Raw genomic sequence first — 20,598 nt, forward strand, 5'->3', positions numbered from 1 at the left:
GGACGTCCGATCCGCCGCGGCTGGGCGGAGCGGGCACGGGGCTTGCTGCGGCCGCCGCCGGGAGGGCCGAGGGAGGGCCGCGGAGTCTCCTCCTCCCTCCCGGGGGGAGGGGAGAGAGAGGAATCGGCGGGGCGGGGGCGGTGGGGCCCGGGCGGGATGCGGCCCCACTCTGACCCTGGCCCGCAGAGTTGGTTGGGTAGGGGACCCGCGCCTAACTTTGGGGAGAGGGGCGCGGGCTGAGTTGGTGGGATCGCCACCGAACGGGCCGGACCCCGACGGAGGCCCCACCGCGGCGTCGGGCCTAGAGAAGGGGGAAGGAAGGCCGGGTGTGGGGGCCCCGTGGGGTCGGCTTTCCCGCCTCATGTTTCCCTGAGCGGCAATGACGTACTAGGCGCCCAGCAGCCGAAGTGGGCACCGTCTGTCCCGGGCTCAGCACGTGCAGCTTGTATACCAAGCTTATATACTTTTGTTACCTACATTCTTCCCAGTGCTGGCTCTGCCACCGAGTGGATGCGGAGCAGCAAGTCCCTGCACCCCATCGGGCCTCAGTTTCCCCTTTGTGCAGCAGAAGGATGGACCACAGTAGCCTCGCGCATGTTGAGAAGCGTGGTGGAGCCGGGTGGAGGTTTTCTCGGATGTGCCAGGGTGCTTCCCGCGCAGAGCCGGCCTCGACTGGCTAGGGGAGGGGTGGGGCGGTCCCACGCAGTTACCTTGAGGGGTACTTGCGTGCGCCCTGCCACTTCGGGGCTTCCTCCCTTGAGAGTGAGTGTCTGTGGTTACTTCGAGAGAGGGGGAAGCGGTCGCCGTACAGCCCTCTTCTTACCACATCCTGTCCCCTGGAAGGCCGATGAGGTGAATTCGTGTTAGAGGAGGACCAGAAGTTCAGAGTTGTGGTGGAGGGAACCTTGCTGTATTGAGTCTTTACGTGGAAGAAACTAAAAATAAAGAAGATAAATTAGTTTGAATTGATAACTAACAATAGAGGCATATGTCTGTTTATTGCCCTTCGCAAGATGCTGTGTTTCTGTTTTTGTTTCGTACAAATTGAAGGTTTGTACAACTCTCATGTGGAAAGCGAGTCTGTTGGCACCAACAGCATTTGCTCACTTTGTGTCTCAGTGTCACATTTTGATAACCCTAAAAATATTTCACTAGCAAAAAGATTACCAGTTGCTGAAGGTGCAAGTGATAACATTATTTTAGCAATGTGCATGCGTGTTAAGTCGCTTGAGTCATGTCCAACTGTTTGGAACCCAATGGACTGTAGCCTGCCAGACTCCTCTGTCCATGGGATTCTCCAGGCAAGGATACTGAAGTGGGTTGCCATGCCCTCTTCCAGGGGATCTTCCCCACCCAGGGATCAAACCCCATCTCTTCTGTCTCCTACATTGACAGTCAGGTTCTTTACCTCTAGCACTACCTGGGAAGGCCCTTTTTAGCAATAAAGATTTTTTAATTAAGGTTTACGTACTTCTTAAAAGACATATGCTGTTGGCACACTTACTATACTAATATAGTGTAAACATAACCTTTACCTGCACTGGGAAACCAAAAAAATTCATGTAACTCAATACATTGTGAGCTTTGATTTACTGTGGTGCCTTCGAACTGAACTGGAAATATCTCTGAGGTATGCCTGTATTTGGGGGCTTCCCTGGTGGCTCAGATGGTAAAGATGGTAAAGAACCTGTATTTAGATTATGGTTACTATCATGCATGCAGTAGCATCAATGAAGAATTGGCTCTTTGCAGCAAGAGGATCATTTTTGCAAACATATTTGAGAGTTTCACACCTGAGTTCACTCAATCCTGTGACAGTCAAACAGTTCTCTCTGCAAGTTCTTGGTCCGTTCTTTTACAGAAGCTCTCTTCCTCTGTGGTCAGTGGCTGCTCCTTTTCCACAGCATCACTTAACACCCACTTCATGAAATCCCACGCTTTTTTGCAGGATTTGTAGTTTCACTCATAACCATGTGCTTTGTCTTGGCATGGTTGAATGTTGATAGCATCTGACAATCAACTTGGGACAGATTTTGCTGGCACTATGTGGGGTTTGAGAGGGAACTGACTTGTGAATATTGTAGTGGCTGACCTTTGCTTACTGTGTACTTTGGACCTGTGAGATTCAGATATTGAGTACTCAGACAGCTGGAACACCCTGATTTTAAACTTGGGGAAATGCTCACCGAGGCTCTTGGCTGAGACTTACCCAGAGTTTCACAACCAGTAAGGACAGTTGTGGACCAAGATCCCAGAGTTCTTTCCTAGAGTTTCTAAAGGTGGGGATATGCATTAAGAAGACGGAGGAGGCTGAGTTGATGGTGAACCTAACCTCCAGTTGTTATTTTACAGCTTATTTTATTATTATTATTGGCCACATCATGTGGTATAGGGGATCTTAGTACACCGACAAGGGATTGAAGCCATGCCCCCTGCATTTGGGAGCCCGGAGTCTTAACCACTGGACCACCAGCTAAGTCCCCTAAACTCCTGTTATAAAATCATCATGATAGAGCTATCTGTCTCAAAGAGAAGAACCAAAAATATTGTCCCCGGCATGTCTGTTGCAGGGGTTGAGGGAGGGAGAGCTAGCCACTCATAGAACCAAGCTGTGTCCTGACCATAGGCTTGGAAGTTCATATGAATTAGCTCAGTGTTATAGCCAGGGCTTCCCAGGTGGTGCTAGTGGTAAAGAATCCACCTGCCAAAGCAGGGGAGGCAAGAGATGTGGGTTCAATCCCTGGGTCGGGAAGATTGCCTAGAGTGGGAAGGGACAACCCACTCCAGTATTCTTGCCTGGAAAATTCCATGGACAAGGGAGCCTGGTAGGCTACAGTCCATGGGGTTGCAAAGAGTAGGACAGGACTGACTGAGCGAGCGTGCACACATAGCCATCCTATGAGCTGGTGGTGTTACCATCATCTCATAGTGAGAAAAGTGGGGATTAGAAGCCAAGCGACAGACTCCAGTCACACACTGGGAGGTCTTAAAGCCCAGATCTGACTTGCAACTTTAGCATTTCATTCCTGTTGCTAAAACCGCACCTCCTGGCAGCCTACTGGTTGCAGCACTAATCTGGTTTAGTTTCCCAGTGCCCCCGCTAGGGGTTTCTTTCCCCAGTTTAGGGTTTTCCATTGAGGCTTGTGTTAGTATTTGCCACACATCAGCAGTTCTCTGTCCTGTGTCTCTGCCACCACTTTTTGCCATCAACACATAACTCTTATGCTATTATTTACTTGGCATTTTTCCTTAAACCATTTCACTTTTTTTTTTTTTAGAACAGATGTATATTTTAGGCTAAATAAGAAATGTTATCAGTTGCTGTAAATAGAAGAAAGTCATAAAAATAAATGTCATGTAAATAAGCAACATCCTCAATCAAGCTAGAAACCCTCACTTTGTTAAGAAAGGAATACAACTTGTACACCCGCGTTCGTAGCAGCATAGTCACAATACCCAAAAGATAGAAGCAACCTAAGTGTCTCTTGGTGGATGAATGGATAAACAATGTGGTCTATACATTCAAAAGAATATTATTCAGCCTTGAGAGGAGGCTAAAGGAAATTCTGACATATGTTTAACAGCATAGCTTGACCATAAAGACATCATGTTAAGTTAACAAGCTACACACAAAAGGAAACATATCGTATGATTCCACTGAGAGGAGGTTCCCGGAGTAGTCAAACAGAGACTGAGAGTAGACCAGTGGTTACTTGGGGCTGTAGGGGGTGGGGAATGGGGAATTAGTGTTTAATGGGTGCAAAGTTTCAGTTTCCAGAGACTGAAAAGCTTTGAGGGTGGTGATGGTAATTATAAAGGTACTGAATGCCACTGAACTGTACTCTTAAAAATGGCTAATATGGTAAACTTCATGTATATTTTTGCCACAATAAAAGAATCACTAAAAATCAGATGTCCTGTTTTCTACGTCCAATATAAGTGTGAAGAATGAAAATCAAAAGGGCCGAAGGCGGTGGTAGAAAGGGGTTAGAGATAATTTAGTTCTAAATAGACACGTCTCCTGGATGTCACTGGGATTGAGAGAGATTGAAAAGTAAATTACTTTTTCCTGGTGTGACTCAGTATATCTAATGTCCTGTCAGGGGTGCCACTTACTGCCCTCCTGCAGATCACCAGGGGGAGCAGCCCCCATAGTGAGAGGCATCACTAGGGCTGGGCATGGCTCTCTCAGGGTGGGGAGTGAGAGGTGGCTTGCCTTCCTCCCTGCCTGGGAGACTGAACAAGGGCCAGGCATGCTTCCCAAAGTAGAAGCATCTGGAATGTTCCATAGGGGAACCGGAAGCAGGGAAGGCTTGCTAGAGTAGGCAGGACTTGAGATGGGCCCTAATGGAAGGAGAGGAGCTGGTGTGCCCAGGTATGTGTGTGTCATAGCAGGATAAGAGCAGGGAGACTGGGATGAATAAGCTGAAGCTCCAATACTTTGGCCACCTGATACGAGAAGCCAACTCACTGGAAAAGACCCTGATGCTGGGAAAGATTGAGAACAGGAGAAGAAGCCGGCAGCAGAGGATGAGATGGTTGGATATCATCACCGACTCATTGGACACGGGTTCGAGCAAACTCCGGGAGACGGCAAGGACGGGGAAACCTGGTGTGCTGTAGTCCATGGGGTTGAAAAGAGTCAGATACGACCGAGCGATTAAACAACAACAATGGCAAACACATCCTGAACTGGGTGGAAGTAGTGACTGGATGGGGCTAGACAACAAATGTAATGGGAGCCACTGCTGGCCCCTTGGGTGTCTTGGCAGTGAGTTCCAGGATCTGGAGTGCAGGGCTATGTAACCGGCACCCCCAAAAGGCAGGGCGTAGTGAGGCAGGCCCAGATCCAAAATGAAAAATGGGCTTTTGGGGTGAACAGAGCTTCCTCCTAGGCCCTGAGAGCAGCTGCTGGTGATGCAACCCTAGAGGTGGCCAGGAGAACTCAGAAAGGAAGGAAGAGCCTAGAGGTCAAGGGCTGGGTCATGGGCACAGAAAACCAAAGTGCAGAGGAGGGTGAGAATTTGTCCGAGTCACCCAGCAGGAATGCGGGCAAGGGGTCAAGCATACAGGTGTCCCTGCAAAGTCACTGCACTGCAGCTGGGGTGGGAGCCTGTATGATGGCCTGCGCCTCCCTGAAGTCTCCCTGTCCTGCAAGGAGCAGCTCCCTTCCTTCCTCCCACCAAGGCCACCTGAACTCCCTATGAGCTGTGCTTGGTGGAGGCCGCAGGGGCCCCAGCGTGGGGGCAGAGAGGAGGGAGACCGTGTTGGAACCTGCCTGTTTCTCTCTGTTGCTGCATCCCTGTCTCATCCCTGGGGGTAGAAAAGCTTGTTCCTGAGTCAGAATTTTCCCAGGGAGTCCGGCTGGGCCCATGGCAAGAGAGAGCACCCTGTCTTCTCTCCGACACACACTGACAATTCTTCCTGTTGCTCAGGGTTCTGCGGAGGAAGCGGCAGATGTCGGATAGGCTTGTCCAGACCCCAGGCTCAAGGAGCAGCTGGCTACCTTCCAGCCCCCCAGTTCTGGCCACATCTTCTGATCTGTACTCTCAGTGAGGCCTTTCTCCAGAGGGCTCTGGACTGGGTAACTCTGGGTCAGGCCTTTGTCCTCCCCCCACACCCCCAGGCCCCAGGCACCCCTCCTCTATGAAACCAGAGGGCTTCACGAACACTTCCAGGGACTCTGCAGCACTACCCTTGATAAGCCCCACATGACCCCATGACGTGGTACTGTCGCTGTCTCCATTGTGCAGAGGGGAAAGTGACGCTCAGAGAGTTTCCATCACTTGCACCAAGTTACTCAGCCAGGAAATGGTGGGCCCAGGGTTGGAACCCAGGCAGTGTGACCCCGTGCCTGCCTGAGGTCTTTACCATCATCCGCCTCATTGATCCTTGGCTCAGGCAGGGATCATTCTCCTTTTCCTGCTCCTGGGGAAACTGAGACCCAGAGAGCCCTCATCTCTGGCCCAAGGGTACAGAGCCGAGTGGGTCTTGAACCCTGACGGGTGGCCCTGACATTCGCCTCCTCCCTCTCTCTCCACTGACGCCCAGTATCTCTGCAAATGTGCCGCTGCCTCCAGGAAGTGCTGCAGGTTCTGGGGGGGTTTGCTATCAAAGGGTGAGCTGGGCGTGGCTGTCAGCTCGGATGAAACAAACGGGCCTCTTCTAGTGAAAGAAGAAGTGCAGGGAGCATGTGCTGTGCTGGAGTCGGGTGAACGAGCAGAGGCCGCCTGCCCGCAGCGCAAAGGTTCCCAACTTCCCCTTCTTCCTGCAGAAGGCCGTGGGCCGGTCAGCGAGACGGCAGCAGCCACACAGGTCAGCCCCTCTGTCTGTGTCTCTCCATGACCTGCTCTTCCTAGACTCTGTCCTGACCCTTGGGTCCCCAGCGGGCACTGGGCGCACCCCTGCCTGGGTGGTTGTTGGGCTGGTGACATCCCCGGAGCAGCAAGGTGGGGCTCACCTGCCTTCCCTTCACCGGTTCCTGGGCCTCTGATGGCAACTCCTAATCTCAGGACTGTAGCCATCTATGTTTTTGGCTTTCTTTTGTTTTCCAGTGGTGGTGGGGACATATTTCTTTTTTTTTTAACTTGAAGTATATTTGATTTACAATGTCATGTTAACTTTTGTTATACAGCAAAGTGATTCTGTTACAGCTATATATGCATTCTTTTTCAAGTATTCTTTTCCATTATGGTTTTTAAAAGTTAATTAATTAATCAGTTCGTTTTTGGCTGCGCGTGGGCTTTCTCTAGTTGAAGTGAGCAGGGGCTACTCTGGTTGTGGTACGCAAGTTTCTCATTGCGGTGGCTTCCCTTGTTGGAGAGCATGGGCTTTGGGACGCATGAGCCTCAGTAGTTGCGGTACACCAGCTTAGTTGACCCCCAGGCATGCGGGATCTTCCGGGGCCAGGAATCAAACCTGTGTCCCCTACATTGGCAGGCAGATTCTTAACCAGCAGACATCAAGGAAGTTCCCAAGATGGTTTATCATAGGATTTTGAATATAGTTCCCTGTGTTATAAATGAGTATCTTGTTGTTGAGATCTATGTTTTTGAAAAATAGATGATTCAATTAAGAAGTAGTTAGGCTCTGGGTTCAAACCTTTACTCCCCTTACCCGCTTTGTGGCCTGGGGCAAGTCATTGAACTTTGCTTTTCTCGACCTCAGTTTCCTCATCTGTAAAATGGGGCTAGTCCAGTAGCCTGCATCTCAGGTGACAGGGGTGAGGGGCTGGCACAGAGTTGATGTTGGGCAGATCAGAGCAGGCGCAGTTCCTCTGAGTGCCCTGGACTGGAGCCTGGGGACAGTGTGTCTCAGGCAAAGGCTCTGGATCTGATTGGGTCATAGACCCCCCTGTTGGGCCCTTGTGGGACCTCCTGTTGGGAAATAATAGCACCTGTCAGGACTTCCCTGCAGAGACCACAGGTTCACTTTCACCCAGGCCGTGGGGGATGCGGAGGTGGGAATTCCAGTCTGTGGTTGGCAGGAGCAGCTGTTGGGAGGAGCACGTGGGGCCCTACCCAGGAGCACACTGGCTCAGTGGGCTCTGGTACCGTTGGGGAGAGGGTGGGCTTTGGGGTACACAGCCAGCTCTGGAGAGGGAGAGGAAGGCACGGATTCTCTTGCTCAGTGTATTCCTGGCTGGGAATCTGGGTCAGAGCCTCAGATTCCCAGGAGTGTGCATCATCGATATGGTCGTTTGAGTCTCTCTCCCTGGGAAACGTGCTTCTCAGGTGGTGCCAGAAGTAAAGAACTTGCCTCCCAATGCAAGAGACATAAGAGACGTGGATTCAACCCCTGGGTCGGGAAGATCCCCTGGAGGAGGGCATAGGCAATCCAATATTCTTGCCTGGAGAATCCCATGGACAGAGAAACCTGGTAGGCTACAGTCCACAGGGTCTCAAAGAGTCAGACACGACTGAAGCAACTTAGCACGCGTGCCCTAGGAAATAGATGACCTTGGCCTCATTTTACAGTTGAGAAAACGTGCAGCACAGAAAGGTCAAGTTCCTTGCCTAACCTCACAGCTCAGGCGTTGAATACTGGAACTAGTTATAGAATTTACATCTCCCAAAGTCTCTGTTCTGCGCGCCACTTGTCCCCTCATGTTCTGTTGACCTGATTAGGGTTTTGTTCTTCCTGGTAGCAACTCAGCCCCCCAGCCAGCTTTTGGAAGCTGCATCATATCTCAGGGGAGAGCACTTGACTTGGAGTTTGGGTTTGTGTTTCAGCTTACCCACTGGCCGCAGAAGAACGCCAGGCAAATGCTTGTGTGGTATTCAGTTTTGCCACTGTCAAGCAGAACCTTCCTGGGACTCAGGTAAGGGAGTCCTATTTCCTGTGCTGTGTGCTAAGTCGCTTCAGTCGTGTTTAACTCTGTGCACACTTATAGACTGTAGCCCAGCAGGCTCCTCTGTCCATGGGGTTCTCCAGGCAAGGATACTGGAGTGGGTTGCCATGCCTTCCTCTAGGGTATCTTCCCCTCCCAGGGATCGAACCTGAGTCTCCTGCATTGGCAGGTGGGTTCTTTACCTCTGGCGCCATGTGGGAAGCCCCCTCTTATTTCCTATAAGGCCTCAAATGGTGAATTGTGCTATTTGAGATGGCTGAATGAGAATGAGATGGCTGAGGGTGTGGGGTAATGGTGAGTGGTGGTCTCTCTGAAAGGATGGGGAGGGGGATGATGGAGGTTGCAAGCAGAAGTGAAGATTGTGGTTTGCTCCTGGGAAAGGGGATGGAAACCACAGCTGCTATTTGGGTGCTTGGGGGAGGGATCGCTTCTGCTTTGGCCTTAATTTCCTTAAACTCCTCTTCCCTCTGTCTGTCTGGCAGCAGCATGACCAAGGGCCTGGGGACCCAGTCTTAGGGTCCAGACCCTGGAGGTCAAGTCCACATCACTGGCTGAGCCTGTTTCCCCATCTGTACCCCAAGGGAATCTTTTCTGCATTCTTGGGTTCTCAGTTTTCTCACCAGAAATATTCCAGATGATCTTATTCAGTGGTTTCCTTTGTCCCCCTAAATCATTTCTTTCAATCTCTGAGGTTCTGCGAGGGTAAGTGAATTGCCCAAAAGAAAATAAAAAAATGAAACATTAAAAGTATTAGTATTAGCAGGAACTTAGGAGAATTCCTTTATAATGTTGGAATGGGGAAGGTCTTTCTACCTAAAACTCAAATATTAACCTAATAGCCAAACAAATAAGAACCCAATGCTCTGACTCCATAGTCTTTATTCTCTTTTAAAACAAAAATAAACATACATATTCATATATAGCATTAAGGGAATTCCCCAGGGGTCCAGTGGTTAGGACTCTGTGCTTCCACTGCAGGGGCATAGGTTGGCGAATTAAGATCATACAAGTCAAGCCACGTGATGCAGCAAAAAAAATGTGTTAAGACAAATGGGTAACCACCAGGAAAAAATTTGAATCTATATTGCATACTCTAGGATCAACACAAATGGACTGGGGATTCCAGTATAAAAAAAAATGAAACCTTAAAAGTATTAGAAGAATCTTAGGCGAATTCCTTTATGATGTTGGAATGAGGAAGGTCTTTCTACCTAAAACTCAAAATCCAGAAGCCCAAGGAGAAAACACTGGTAATTTTTATTATAGGAAATTTTTATATTAAATAAAGAGAGATACCTGGCAAAAAAAAAAAAAAAAAAAAAGAGACCATATATAACGTCAAAAGGCAAATGATGAATGAGGAAAGATATTTGCAACTCATATAATAGACAAAGAGCTAATTTTCCTATTATGTAAAGAGTTTCTAGAGGTTGATAAGGAAAAGTCTAACCCAATACAAAAATGGGCAGATAATGAAGTTGCACATGCAGCAAGTAAGGCAGGTGTTAATAACATCTGGAGGTATTGGAGTTTCAGCATCAGCATCAGTCCTTCCAATGAATATTCAGGACTGATTTCCTTTAGGATGGACTGGTTGGATCTCCTTGCTGTCCAAGGGACTCTCAAGAGTCTTCTCCAACACCACAGTTCAAATACCTCAGTGAAGAAGTTCAAATACCACAGTGATTATGTTACACGAGCTATTTTTAACTTGTCCTTTCCATTCAATGGGCTCTCCAGGTGGCACAGTGGTAAAGAATCCGCCTGCCAGTGCAGGAGACACAGGAGTTGAGGGTTCAATCCTTGGGTTGGGAAGATCCCCAGGAGAGGGAAATGGCAACCCTCTCCAGTATTCTTGCCTGGGGAATTCCATGAACAGAGGAGCCTGGTGGGCTACAGTCCATGGGATTGCAAATGAGTCGAATACAGCTGAGCAGCAGGCATGGCATCCCACTCAATGATATTCTGTGCTCCTTGTCTATGTGGCTGTTTACATCACAATTCTTAGTATGAAATGGCAATCCATTGTACTATATTTAACTTTTAATTCTGAAAAAGTGATAAATTAGCAAGAAGTTGCAAAAAATGTACACAAAAATTTTTGTGTACATTTCACCCAATCTTCTTCAATGGTAACATCGTTCATACCTAAGGTACAACATCAGAGGCAGGAAATAGATTTTGGTACAATTCACAACCTTTATTCAGATTTAATCAGTTTTTATACTCTGACGTGTGTGTGTGTTTAATTCTATGCAATTTTATGAAGTGTAGATTCTTGTATAACAACGAAGATACAAAACCTCCCGTCACCACAAGGCTTCTTAGTGCTCCCTGTTTACAGAAACATCGCCAGTCCCTAAACCACTGGCAACTACTGATCTGTTCTCCATCTCTGTAATTTTTTTATTTCAAGGATGTCAAATAAATCAAATTATAGAATATGCAGCATTTTTAGACTGGCTTCCCGCCCCTGCCCCCCGCACCCCAGCGTGATTCCTTAGAGACCCATCCAAGTTATGTGTCAATATATTTTTCTAATTGCTGAGTTGTTGTTCATGGTACAAATGTACCTGAGCTTGTTTAACCATTCACTCATTGAAGGCACATTGGGATTGCTTCCAATTTGAGGCTATGGCAAATAAGCCCTCCTATGCAAGTTTTGGTGCGAACATGAGTTTTGATTTCTCTGGGTTAAATGCCCAAAAGTGTGATTGCTGGGTCATATGGTACATGTTTAGTTTTATAAGATATTACCAAACTTTTCCAGAGTGGCATTGGATTGTAATTTTTGTAACTATTGCTCTATTGAGAAATAACATTTACATAGTTTTTGCTTTTTTATGATTAACAATGGTATGATAAATACTTTTCTATGTATTTTACCTGGCTTGCCCTCTTATTTACATGGTATAAATTCACAAAAATGAGTTTCCTGGATCAGAGGCTATTCAGATTGAAAAGCATGTGTTGTCAAATGATTCTCTTGCAAAGGCTGAACTCTTGACACTCTCATGGGGAGTGGGGCGTGCTTGCCTCTCACTGGGTAACACGGCGTTTGCAGATCCAATGGTGGAAAAGGTAAAGGTCATGGGGATGCCCCTGGTGGTCCAGTGGTTGAGACTGCGCTTCCATCAGGGTGCGCAAGTTTGATCCCTGGGGAACTAGGATCCCACAGGCCAAGCGGTACGGCCAAAAGATTAAAAAAAAGAAAGAAAACAAAATTAAAGGTCATGCTCTTCACTACTTCTCTCTGCCGTTACCATCAAACAGGTCTAGAAGCTCTGTGTTTGAGTTCTGTGGTTCTCCCTTCCTGGAACTCTGTGGGGCCTTTCTGGTGACTTTCTCCCTCCGTGAAGGAGGAAGGTTGGCTTTCTTATCCTCTCCACACCTTTCCACTTCCTCTCCCCTATATTCTCACTATATTTTTGGCTTGACTCTCAAAAATTTGGTTTATGGACGGATGCTTCACCTACTAGTTTTCTATTTGTTTAGTTGATTTATTTTATTTATTAAACTCATACTTTTGGAGAGTAGTTTGATGAGTTTTGACAAATACATAGAGTCCTACATACATGTCTATTCCAATCCAGATATAGAGGATTTCCATCCCCACTTTCCAGGTAGCTCAGTGGTAAAGAACCTGCTTGCCAAGGCAGGAGACGCAGGAGACTCGGGTTCAATCCCTGCGTCGGGAATATCCTCTGGAGAAGGGAATGGCAGCCCACTCCAGTATTCTTGCCTAGAGAATTCCAGAGACAGAACAGCCTGGTGAGTTTTAGTCCGTGGAGTCACAAAGAGGTGGACACGACTGAGCCATTGAGTGGAGCACATCCCCCTGAAAAGTTGCTTTGGCTCCTTTTATAGTCAGTTACTTTTTTCCCACCCCATGGAAACTATGGATGTGTTCTCTAACAGGAAGTTTTTACTTTTCTGGAAGATCATATAAGTGGAATCATAAAATACATAATCCTTTTTGTCTGGCTTCTTTCACTTATCATAATGATTTTGAGACTCAGCCATTTGTTGCCTGTGTCAGCAGCCCACTCTTTTCTATTGTTGAGTAATATTCCACAGCATGGATATACCACAGTTTGTTTATCTTTCACCATTGGATGCAATTTTTTTTGGCTGTGCTGTGCAGCTTGTAGGATCTTAGTTTCCCAACCAGGATTGAACCCATGCCCTTGACAGTGAAAGCACCGAGTCCTAACCACTGGACCAGCAGGGAATTCTCTTGATAGAAGTTGGTATTGTTTTCAGATTTCTCAAAGTGCCTGCCTGCGTGCATACTAAATTGCTTCAGTCATGTGCAACCCTTTGTGACCCCTTGGACTGTAGCCCACCAAACTCTTCTGTCCATGGGATTTTCTAGCAAGAATACTGGAGTGGGTTGCCATGCCCTCCTCCAGGGGATCTTTCCAAACCAGGGACTGAACCAGTGTCTCCTAAGACTCCTACTTTGCAGGCAGATTCTTTACTGCTGAGCCACCAGGAAAGCCCTTTTTCAAAGTAGCTGTCCCATTCTACATTCCTTCCATTAATGCATGAGAATTCAGCTGTTGTATATTCTCGGTAACACAAGATATTACCGGTCGTTTTGATTTTAGCTACACCAGAAGGTGTGTAGTGACTTCTCTTTGTGGTTTTATTTCCCTTTCCATGGAGAAGGCAATGGCACCCCACTCCGGTACTCTTGCCTGGAAAATCCCATGGATGGAGGAGCCTGGTAGGCTGCAGTCCATGGGGTCGCTAAGAGTCAGACACGACTGAGCGACTTCACTTTTGATTTTCGCTTTCATGCATTGGAGAAGGAAATGGCGACCCATTCCAGTGTTCTTGCCTGGAGAATCCCAGGGATGGGGGAGCCTGGTGGGCTGCCGTCTATGGGGTTGCACAGAGTTGGACATGACTGAAGCAACTTAGCAGCGGCAGCAACAATGACTAGTGATACTGAATATCTTTTCCTGTGCTTATTTGCCATCTATGTATCTTCTTTGGCTGAGTGACTGTTTAAATACTTTGCCATTTTTTATTGGGTTATTTGTCTTCTTGTTTAGTTTTATGAATTCTCAATATAGTCCAGATGCACTTTTTTTTCAAATTTGTGTTTTCAAATATTTCTTCTCAGTCTATAATTTGTATTCTCACTCTCTTAGCAATGATCTTCAAAGATTATAAGTTTTAATTTTTGATGAAATTCAAGCTATCCACTTTTTCCTTATATAGATGATTTTTTGGTGTTGTTTCTGCCCATAGTGCTATTTTTTTGTGGTGCATTAAAATTTCTACATGTATTATGAGCCCTCACAATATAGTGTCGCCATTTTTACATTAGACAGATGTTAAAATTGAGAAAATTCATTCTGTATTTGACATATTTTTGTCAGTTTCAACACTCCATTTCTCTGTGTAGGTCCATGTTTTCATTTGGTATAAATTTTCTTCTGCCAAAAGAATTTCCTTTAATATTTCTTTTAGTGCAGGTCTGCTGGAAATGGGGCTTTTTGATAGCTCACCTGGTTAAGAATCCGCCTGCAATGCAGGAGACCCTGGTTCAGTTCTTGGGTTGGGAAGGTCCCCTGGAGAAGGGAGAGGCTACCAACTCCAGTATTCTTAAGCTTCCCTGGTGGCTCAGATGGTAAAGAATCCACCCTCAGTGCAGGAGACCTGAATTTGATCCCTGGGTTGGGAAGATCTCCTGGAGGAGGGTATGGCATTCCAGTCCAGTACTCTTGCCTGGAGAATCCCCATGGACAGAGGAGGCTGGTGGGCTACAGTCCATGGGGTTGCAAAGAGTCAGACATGACTGAGCGACTAAGCACAGCACAGCTGCTGGAAATGAATTTTTTAAGCCATTGGTCATCTGAAATAGTCCTTATTTGGTTTTCATTTTTGAAACATATTTCCACTGGACATCAAATTCTAGTCTGACACGTTTTTCTTGAAATATGTAGTTGTGTTATCTTCTGGTTTGTATAGTTTCTTGAGAACTCTCTTGTAGTTCTTATTTCTTATCTTCTGTATCTATTGTTTCATTTTCTCTCTGCCTTCAAGATTTTTTTAATCTTTGGTTTTGCATCAGTTTGACTATGATGTGTCTAGGTATGGTTTCTTTATATTTATTCTGCTGAGTTTTGTAGAGCTTCTTAAGTCTGTAGTATGTTGTCTTTCACTAATTTTGGAAAAAATTTAAGCCATTATCTCTTCAAATATTTCTTCTATGTTCTTTCTCTTCCTTTTGGGACTCAAATTACATGTTTATTAGACCATCTGCTCTTGTCCTACTGTTTTGAGTTTTATTTTGACTCTTCTTACTCTTTGTGTTTCAATTCAGATTATTTATATTGTTCTATCTTCAAATTCACTGATTACTTTGCTGTATCTGGTTTGCTGATTAATAGGCCTTCAATGGCTCAGATGGCAAAGAATCTTCCTGCAATGCAGGAGACCTGGGTTCCATCCCTGGGTCGGGAAGATCCCCTGCAAAAGGGAATGGCAATCCACTCAAGAATTCTTGCCTGGAGAATTCCATGGACAGAAGAGCCTGGCAGGCTACAGTCCATGAGGTCTCAAAGAGGTGGACACAGTTGAGCAACTAACACTTTTACTTTTTTTCACTTCACAATTGAAGAAATTCTTTATCAATGATATTGAGTATTTCATTTCTACCTGATTCTCCTTAATAGTTTCCATTGCTCTCCTGAAATTTCCCATCTGTCCTTAGGAGCATACCTTTCCACCCCCTGCTTTCCCATACTCATGTATCTTTAAGTCCCTATCTGATAGTTTTAACATTTTGGTCATCTCTGGCTCTGCTTCTCTTGTCTCTTTTATCTTTTGACAAAGAGTATTTTCTTTCTTCTTGATTTATAAGCTTTGACTGAATACCAAGGCATTGTGTGAAAGCACAGTAGTGAGGAAAATGATAATTATGCCTAGAAGTGGGCGTATTTCCTATGTCATGGCTAAGTAGAGGCATTCACTGAGTCAGTCCAGTCTGTGGTCGATCTGGGTTACAGTTTTGTTGTTGCAGGTACCTCTCTGCAGCATAAGCATCGTATTTCTCCATTACTCTGTGCTTAGTGTGAGCCCTTGAGTCCCACATGGATTTCCTCGGTAATCCTACTCCACTTTCACCCTTGCATGCATGCAACCCAGAGGGAATCTGCCCCTTTGCCAGTGGTAGACAGCTGTTGCTTATTACTTGGTGCAAAATTTTTGATGGAAGCAGTAGATTTCTGGTTCTCTTGCTCTAAGTTTCAGTCTTAGATAGCCTTCTGCCTGAGCCCCACGACCGGGGCTTTCTTAGCTTTCCTGTTTCTCATTCAGTGACTGGCTACTTCTGCCTCTTCTTCAGTGCTGGCTGACTTCTTCTCCTTCACCCTCATGGAGCCCAAACCCTGCCATGTATTGGTGGAGGCGTCCTAGGTGTGAATGAAGGTCCTGCCTTTCTCACAGCAGGAGCAGCCCCTTGTTTTATAACAGTGCAGAATCCTGGGCACTAGTGGGTTTGGCCACTCCGTACCAGTGGCAGCTTTTGCTTAGTGTCCGTGAAGGGTCTGGGGTAGGTGGTTTTTATTTGGCTGCACTGCGCTGCATGTGGAATCTTAGTTTCCTGAGCAGGGGTCACATTTGTGCCCCCTGCATTGGAAGTGTGGAGTCTTAACCACTGGACCGCCAGAGAAAACTCTTGTTGGGTTTTTTTCACTTCTCCGTGAGGCAGCAGACCTTCTCCTTATAACAAGTCAGGACCTATGGATGAGGGTCTCATCACGGCAAGGCCAGGGCACCGATGTCTGTCTGTCGCAGCAGCCAGTCACCATCACATACTCACGCTTGGCCTGGGGCTCGTATAGGCTTCACCCTCAAACCTGAGCACGCCCATGTCACCACAGGGGCTGTCTCAGGTCCCTGCCCCACCCCCAGTCATTCTCACGAGCACCAGCAGAGGACTGTGGGAAAGAAATGGTCAAGCGGACATAGACCCCCCTTGTGTCTGGGGCTCTCAGTGGTTTTAAACTGGCATCCTCATGCATACTCAGCCTTTAAGAATTCACTAAGATCATATGCCACCCCTTATATTCAGAATCTAAAAAGAAATTATACAAATGAACTTACTTAAAAACCAGAAAGAGACTCAGGTTAGGGAATGAACTTGTGGTTACCAGAGGCGAAGGAAAGGGAGAAGGGCTAGTTAGGGAGTTTGAGATGGACACGTATACACTGCTATATTTGAAATGGATAAAGTGTGTTAACTGCTCAGTTGTGTCCAACTCTTTGCAACCCCATGGACTGTAGCCCACCAGGCTCCTCTGTCCATGGAGTTCTCTAGGCGAGAATACTGGAGTGGGTTGCCATTCCCTTTTCCAGGGGATCTTCCTGACCCAAAGATCGAGCCTAGGTTTCCTGCATTGCAGACAGATCCTTTACTGCCTGCGCCACCAGGAAACCCAAGTGATAGCATGATTTGTGAACTTTTCTGTAAGCTTTATTTTGATAAGAATATTATTAAACAATGTTTCTGAATGATTGAAAAAATAAAATGGATAACCAATATGGACCTACCATACAGCACAGGGGAGAAGGCAATGGCACCCCACTCCAGTACTCTTGCCTGGAAAATCCCATGGACAGAGGAGCCTGGTAGGCTGCAGTCCATGGGGTCGCTAAGAGTCAGACACGACTGAGCGACTTCACTTTCACTTTTCACTTTCATGCATTGGAGAAGGAAACGGCAACCCACTCCAGCATTCTTGCCTGGAGAATCCCAGGGACGGGGGAGCCTAGTGGGCTGCTGTCTATGGGGTCGCACAGAGTCGGACATGACTGAAGTGACTTAGCTCAGCAGATATAGCACAGGGAACTCTGCTCAGTGTTATGTGGCAGCCTGGATGGGAGGGGAGTTTAGGGAAGAATGGATACATGTATATGTATAGCTGAGTCCCTTTGCTGTCCACCTGAATCTATCACAACACTGTTAATTGGCGATACTCCAATATAAAATAAAAAGTTAAAAAAAGAATCCATTATGGTATCAGTTGTTCTCATCTGCTCTTTTGGCAACCACTGAAGTGAAACACCTCATCCTTGAAGGGCTTATCAACCACTGGAAACCAGTTTATCTGATTATTTTGTGACTTCAGTTCTCGAACAGACTCAAAAAACCAGTTTTGTACATCATTTGGCTTTTTCCATGGTCAAGATGGGAGTGATGTTCTCTTGTGGCTCTCTACATCATAAATGGAAGTCAAAATCATTTTTATATGGTTTTTATACAATTTTTAAAATATAGTGAATTCCCTGGCAGTTCAGGGGTTAAGACTTTGCACTTTCCCTGCTAGAGCCTGGGGTTCAATCCCTGGTCAAGGAACTAAGATCTGGCATGCAGAGTGGCACAGCCAAATTTAAAAAAAGTTTTTATGATGCTATAAACGTCTTGTACTTTATGTCAATTTGTGTAGCAAGATTACGTTTTCTCTCCTGTACAACTTGGTTTTCCTGAAGTTAATTGCTTTTTTTAACTTTTCATTTGCAAGCTTTCTGTAAGATATTTCTCAAAATAATTTTCCTATGTCTTCAGACCTGTCAGACAATCTGTATATTTGCCTCCTTCTTTTACCCATTGAGACCTCCCTCCTGGAAACTTTCTGTCTTCTGCTTCCATCTGGATGGCATGCACCCTAGGCCTGCTGTCCAGCCATCAGCCTGGGCCTTCTCATCATGCATGTTCTGGAGAGTAGCTTCACGTCTCTTCTGGCGGGTTTTCCTGTACCCTACGTGTTCTTTCATGATTTACTCTCTCATTTTGTGGAACACATCCTCCAGCAGCTTCCTGAGAAAGGTGTACGTTTAAAAATCCTGGAGAAATATCAATAACCTCAGATATGCAGATGACACCACTCTTATGGCAGAAAGTGAAGAGGAACTAAAAAACTTCTTGTTGAAAGTGAAAGAGGAGAGTGAAAAAGTTGGCTTAAAGCTCGACATTCAGAAAACTAAGATCATGGCATCTGGTCCCATCACTTCATGGCAAATAGATGGGGAAACAGTGGAAACCATGGCTGACTTTATTTTTTTGGTCTCCAAAATCACTGCAGATGGTGATTGCAGCCATGAAATTAAAAGATGCTTACTCCTTGGAAGGAAAGTTATAACCAACCTAGATAGCATATTCAAAAGCAGAGACAGTACTTTGCCAACAGAGGTCCATCTAGTCAAGGCTATGGTTTTTCCAGTGGTCATGTATGGATGTGACAGTTGGACTGTGAAGAAAGCTGAGCGCCAAAGAATTGATGCTTTTGAACTGTGGTGCTGGAGAAGACTCTTGAGAATCCCTTGGGCTGCAAGGAGATCCAACCAATTCATCCTAAAGGAGATCAGTCCTGGGCGTTCATTGGAAGGAATGATGCTAAAGCTGAAACTCCAGTACTTTGGCCACCTCATGCAAAGAACTGACTCATTGGAAAAGACTCTGATGCTGGGAGAGATTGGGGGCAGGAGGAGAAGGGGACGACAGAGGATGAGATGGCTGGATGGCATCACCGACTTGATGGACATGAATTTGAGTAAACTTCGGGAGTTGGTGATGGACAGGGAGGCCTGGTGTGCTGCAATTCATGGGGTCGCAAAAAGTCCGACATGACTGAGTGACTGAACTGAACTTGACTGAACTGTACTTAACTGAACTGAGGGATTCTTGGTTGAGCACTAAGGACTTAGTTTCCTGGTAGGGCTTGGTGACTGGTGAAGCTTCACCTTAAGTTTGGTCTTGGCCGTTATATTAAGGAGCTCCAAAATGTCAGTAACTAGAGGATAATTTTCTTGGCATGATTGGTTCTTCAGAGAAAAATTTTCTCCTGCCTTGGAGCATCATTACCTGGCTGCTGCAGTCTTCTGGAAGCTGATTGGAGGAGGCGGTGGAGAGGGCTTATGGCTTCATTTTCCTGTACCAGAATGGCACTCCACAGAATGGGACCCTTCCGATTTTCTCTGGTGCACTGTCTCCAGGGAATGTTCTTTGAGTTGGGACAGGGTTGGGGAGGGGAAGGTGGTGAGGATGTTCCAGGTGACAGAGGAGATATGGAGACCCAGCTGGTCGTTTTAAAGATTCACAACCAACAACCCCCACCCCACACCCCCTCCCACCCCGGTTAGCCTCACCCTCCATCCCACCTTCAGAGATTCCAAAGCCTCTAGTTCCTAAGTTCCCCCGTAGCTGACTTCGCTGCCTTCTCCCTGTCCCTCACTGATCCCACACCGCCTGTACTCACTTCTCCCTGATGCAAGCACTTGGGTTCAACATTTCATGGCCTGCTTTTGTTTTTTTAAAACCAGGCAGCCACCTGCTTCGTGACTGCCAAAGTCTTACTGAGATCTCTCATCTGCTGCTGTCTTCTTTCCCATTGTCCTGTGTTTTGTGGCTTTGTGTCTGTTTTATTCATTCTCTCTCACTTTTTTTTTTTTAGTTTTTAGAAATTTGTTTTCTTTTTTTTCTTAATTAAAACAAATATTTGGCCTCACTATACAACATGTGGGATCTTAGTTCCCAACCAGGGATTGAACTCATGTCCCCTGCATTGGAAGCACAGAGTCTCAACCACTGCACCAGCAGGGATGTCCCATTCAGTCTCATTTTAGTGGAGCTTCAGGGGCAGACATAAATTTGCTATGTTTAAGCAGAAATTGGTCCATTCATTTTATTTTATTTTATTTTTCTCGATATTATTAAAATTTTTTTTTAATTGATAAAATTTCAAACAGAGAAACATTGCAAGAAAAGTACAAATAATTCCCGTATACTCTTGATTGTTTACATTTTGCACCATTCATTTTAAAACTGAAGGAATTATGGCAGAAAGGGACAGGATCCTTTTTTTTTAAAAAAAAAACAAATCGTTGGATTTATTTTCAAAAATTTGAGCCTGACATCTTAATTCATAACTAGCAGCTGCTGTGGTTTCTGGCAGTCACAAAAATAGGTGAAAAGGAAGATGAGGTTTCAAAGCAAATGTTGAATAGAGTACTTAACAATATGTTCGAATCACATTCTACTTTAAAATGGGCATTGGAGGAATTCTTTGCGGACAAAGGCAGTGGTTCTCCTGTTGTCCTCCAGCTGTCGTGATTCTTGGTGGCCTCTGACCATCCATGATTATCATCAAAACTATCCTTCTCCCCAGACTCTTCGTTCTTGTTTTTTCCCTTCTAACTTTCCAATTCCCCACAGTGGCTGCTGCTGGCAGTTT

Source organism: Capricornis sumatraensis, chromosome 20 (assembly GCF_032405125.1).
Source record: "Capricornis sumatraensis isolate serow.1 chromosome 20, serow.2, whole genome shotgun sequence".
Taxonomy (NCBI): domain Eukaryota; kingdom Metazoa; phylum Chordata; class Mammalia; order Artiodactyla; family Bovidae; genus Capricornis; species Capricornis sumatraensis.